The sequence below is a fragment of the Lipotes vexillifer genome, unplaced genomic scaffold (genome assembly GCF_000442215.2).
Source record: "Lipotes vexillifer unplaced genomic scaffold, Lipotes_vexillifer_v1.1 scaffold1143, whole genome shotgun sequence".
Classification (NCBI taxonomy): domain Eukaryota; kingdom Metazoa; phylum Chordata; class Mammalia; order Artiodactyla; family Lipotidae; genus Lipotes; species Lipotes vexillifer.
Window position 1 is genome coordinate 442,149 of NW_006770581.1, and position 4,960 is coordinate 447,108.

At 46.6% G+C, this 4,960-nt stretch overlaps 1 protein-coding gene across 2 annotated transcripts in view; it reads left to right on the forward strand.

Moving 5' to 3' along the window:
- The window catches only part of WDFY4 (WDFY family member 4), a 270,159-nt gene that overhangs the window by 83,320 nt on the left and 181,879 nt on the right, over window positions 1-4,960 (forward strand). The gene's annotated exons all lie outside the window — the stretch shown is intronic.

The window sequence follows — 4,960 nt, forward strand, 5'->3', positions numbered from 1 at the left end:
TGCCCTGCCTGGCTTGGAAGCAGCCAAGAAAGGACTCATGGAGGGCAGGAATAGGGTCAAAGCCTAGACAAGGTCACTGGGGCACAAAGGCTGCAGTTTCCCCCTGGGCACAGTGGGGGGCAGGGGGAGGGCCTCCCTGTCTCTTCGGCCCCCGAGTCAGGGTCTGAGAAGAAAGCTGTATGGTGTCACATCAGGCACACCCCCTCTCACCTGGACTGCTGTGCCACAGCCAGACAGCAGCCCCTTCCTCCTGCCTCTCCCTCAAGGTCCACTGATGCCAGTCACAGTTCTACATTATAGACCTGATGACACCTTTGCCTCGTGCAAACTCTTCAGACACGTCCGGTCGTTGATACAATATCCCAACTCCTAAAGGCCTTTCTAACTGGCTACCAACCTGTCCTTCCAGCCCCACCTCCCACCCAGCCAATGTTTCATACCCTACACTCCTGTGTGGTCATGGATCACTAAACACATAGTGTGACCCTGTGTTCCTGTGCCCGCGGTTTGTTGATCATTTTTCCCAGGCACGTTCCTTCTTGTTTTCCCAGGTCGAGCTCCAGTGGCAAGGGGGACATCTCCCCTGACCCCTGCACTGCCCGTGTGGTCGTCTCCCGGCCTGTGTGGCACTGTGTGTGCGCCCAGGTCTAACTGCTCTCGTGCAGTGCTGTGATGATCACTCTGCTCATCTCCATCAGACTTGTAATGGTCTAAAGCGCTGGGCTTTTCTTGTTCTTTGCCAGTGTATTACTGAGACCAGAAAGACTCAGTCAATATCTGGGGAATAAACGAATGGATGTGGCCAGATTTATATCAAAATGCAAGTATTGAGGCTCCTGGTATATAACAGTTTTCTCTGATTATATTGTTAAAGGCAGTAGTAGTGGGATTTGTCCCAGTTCAGCACATGGATGTCCGCTCTGGCTAGGGATTTTAATAATTACTGTGAGCATTTCTAAAAAGGTCCAAAGCAGTTCCTGCTCTCGTGGGTAGACCTAGAAGGATAAAATAAGACTAATACCAAAATAATTTTAGGACAAATCAAATGCAACAAGTGTCCGAGATTCTCTTCCAGAGCTACCACAGTCTCCATGACCCGGTGGTTACCCTCCATCTTCCCAGAACCCTGGAGCTCCTAAGAGCTGGGCCCTGTTGTGTTCACCGTTGTCTCCTCGCTGCCCACTGCAGGGCCCGGCACGTCGTGAGTTCTCAGTGAGTGCTTGTCGCATGAATGCACTGCCTTGGGAGCGTTAATGTGCTCCAGAGCTGCCGAGATGGCCGCGTCACGCTTGGTAGAGGAGTCACAAAGAGCTTCTTTAAAAAGAAAGGGGATCGGAGAAGGCCTAGAGGACTGGATTGGCTGAGTTTTTCAAAAAGAGATGGTAGAGGCAAAAAGTGGCCCTTGAATGGAATCTATTTACTCAACTTATATTGACTGAGCACCTCCTAAGAGCCAGGCACAGTGTCAGGCTAGGGAAACAGATGAATAAATGGGTTTAGTCCCTTCCTCCGTGGAAATTTCTGTCTGACTCAGTCTGTTTAGGCTGCTATAAAAGATACCATAAATGGGGTGGCTTAACAGCCACAGAAATTTATTTCTCAGAGTGCTATAGAGTGAGAGATCCAAGACTATGGTGCTGGCAGATTTGGTGTCTGGTGAGGACCTACTTCCTGTTTCATAGACAACCATCTTTCTGCTGTGTCCTCACATGGCAGAAAAGATGAAGGAGCTCTCAGGGGTCTATTTTATAAGGATACTAATCCCACTCATGAGAGCTCCATCCTTATGACCTAATCATCTCCCAAAGGCCCTGCCTCCTAATACCATCATACCGGCAATTAGGTTTCAGTATATAAATTTTGAGGAGATACAGTCAGCCCACAATATTGTCTGATGAGGTGGAGAGAAAAATATTATCACGAGACAAGGACTCCCAAATAGTTTGAGTAAAGAACCCATCAGATTCAGAGATTCATTGTACCTTTACATGTGAAGGCAGAAGAAAAAAAATTAAAACTCTTAAGGCTTACAGTAGAAATATTTCAACAATTTATGTATTCAGGGAAGGAGGTAGTGTTAGAGAGGTGGGAAATGACAGGTTTGAGTAAAGAAACAAGATTTTTATTATTTTTTTTTGCCTTCCGTGACTACTCCTTATAAAACAGAACCCTCATCTCTTTCTAGACACATTTTCTTGCTTTGTTTCTTCCTAATGTTGCATGCCTGTTTGGCATGTTGTATATGTACTTGTTGCCATGTTTGTGGTCTGTTTTGCCCCTAGGCACAAGCCCCATGAGGACAGGACTGGGTTTGCTTGTTCATTGTTGCATCCTAAGAGCACATGGTAGACAGTAAGTGTTCAGTAATGATTTTTGGAATGAATCAGTGAATGAAAACAAGGGTCTTTAATTAACTGGCTGGCTCAGGAGTGGATTTAATCACTTTTTAGACCTTTACTCTGTATTCATCTGTTGGTTTGCTGATTGGAGAGCATAACCCTTCCTATCTGTCATTTCTATCAAACTTATTTATCATCCTCTTGTCAGGCTAGGTGACATCCAGCCAAGTTTTATAAGATGGATTTTCATAACATGGTAAAGATGGAGGATGGTGTTCTAGATTAACATTATGAACACTTAAGGGATCCAAGATGGGTTCCTCGACATGGCTGGGAGGAAAGTACAATTGCAGGCAGGTGCACAGCCTAGATGGAGACAGAGGGAAGGGTCAGAGCCCCGCCACTCCAAGGAACGTGGATCTTATCTCAGAGGTGATGAGTAACCATTCATAGGCTTAGAACAGGGAAGTGGAATGAATGATGCTTTAGAATGACATTCGATCCCTGTGTAGAAGATGGTTTGAAGGGTCAAGATCGGAGACTGTATAGAATCCAACATGATGTGAGACTGCATCCTGGATCTGGAGAGACTTGGAGTCTTTGTGAGCAGTCTTGGCACGTAGCATATGAAAACAGCCAATGCTGTGCACCCAGAGTGCTGCCGATAGGAAGGAATAAGACATTTGGGACATGCTAAGTGTGAAGTGACTGTGAGACATCAAAGGTAAAATATCAGGTGGGATACCCAGCTCTGGAGTTCAGAAGGGCATGCTTGGTGGGAGGTATAGATGTGAGAGTCATCAATATCATCATGATGGTATTTAAGGAAATTGATGAAATAGCCAAAGAAAAGCAGTAGTGAAAGGAGAGAAGAGGACAAAGGAGGAAGCAGTGAGGAACTAACCCGGTAGAGCTTGGAAATATGATGAAAACCCAACAAGGGAGGTTGAGAGGGAAGAAGGAAGAGAAAACAAAGAAATGCTTTGTCAAAGAATTTGAAAAATAAAGTGTTTTGAGAAGGTGGGCATAGTCAAACAATGCTAGATGCTGATACATAATGCAGCAAACTAAGGACAGAGAAGTCCCTGTTGGACTTGGCACCTGGGAGTCACTAGTGACCTTTCTAAGGCAGGTGGGCAGGAAGAGGCAGCGACCAGCGGAAGGGGGTTGAGAAGAGAATGTGAAGTGAGGATGTGGAGCCTGAGTGTGTTAATAGTGCTTTCTATTTTTTAATTTTTTTTAAATCTTTGGCTGCGTTGGGTCCTCGTTGCTGCACACGGGCTTTCTCTAGTTGCAGCGGGCAGGGGCTACTCTTCGTAGCAGTGCAAGGGCTTCTCACTGCGGTGGCTTCTCTTGTTGCGGAGCACGAGCTCTAGGCACGCGAGCTGCAGTAGTTGCAGCACGCCACGAGGGCTCAGTAGTTGTGGTGCTCGGGCTCTAGGGTGTGCAGGCTTCAGCAGTTGTGGCTTGCAGGCTTAGTTGCTCCATGGCCTGTGGGATCTTCCCAGACCAGAGCTCGAACCCGTGTCCCCTGCATTGGTAGACAGATTCTTAACCACTGCACTGCCAGGGAAGTCTGATAGTGCTTTCAAGAAGTTTACCTACAAAGAAGAGTAGAGAAATAGGGCCCAAACTAGAGGGATTAGGGTTTAAGGGAAGGTTCTTTAAAAGGAGAACTACTGGGGCATATTTGTCAGGAAGAAAGTGACAGAAGAGAGAAGGATGGATGAAGCTAGGAGAGAAGAGCTATCCCAAGGAGCAGGCGAGGGGTGGGTCCCAGAGGCCAGGTGAATAGAAACCCTGCTTGTGACAGGAAGGAATGCAGTGCAGGCATTTGTGGGTCTGATGGTGGGGACATGAACGTGTTCACGTCTGATGGGTTCTAAATTCTCAGCTGTGTACTGAGTCAGGTGGTGGAGGGGAGGGAGGCTGAAGGAGAGAGGAGAAGAGATGAGATCATCATCTTTAGGATGAGGAAAGCCAGCTTACGAAAAAAAAGAGTTGGACTGCCAGGCCAAATTGAGTACCAATTTGACATTTGACACTATTAATGTAAAGTGAAACCAGTCAGCCTGAGTGATTTTTCTCAAGCAGCTTTCAGCCATCCTAATTATGTCGTGGTTGGGGAGTGGGGATATGCTGAAGAAGTGACTGGAACAGTCTGAAAAGATATTATTTTCTGATTACAATTGTCTCAGTCAGTTTGGGCTGCTATAACAGAATACTGTAGACTGGGTGGCTTATGAACAACAGAAATTAATTTTCTCACAGTTCTGGAGACTGGGAAGTCCAAGATCAGGGTGCCAGCATGGTCAGGTTGAGTGAGGACTCCCTTCTGGTTTGCAGATGGCCAGCTTCTCATTGTATCCTCACATGGCAGAGCAGAGAGAGGAAGAAAGCTCCCTTGTGACTCTTATAAGGGCACTAATCCCATCTGTGAGGGCTCCACCCTCATGACCTCATCTAATGCTAATTATATCCCAAAAGACCTGTCTCCAAATACCATCATATTGGGGAACAGGGTTTCAACATGTGAATTTGGGGAGGAACAGACATTCAGTTCATAACAACAAGTGAGACTTCCTAATGACACACTGGAAGAGCGTGTCTGAGAGGACAGG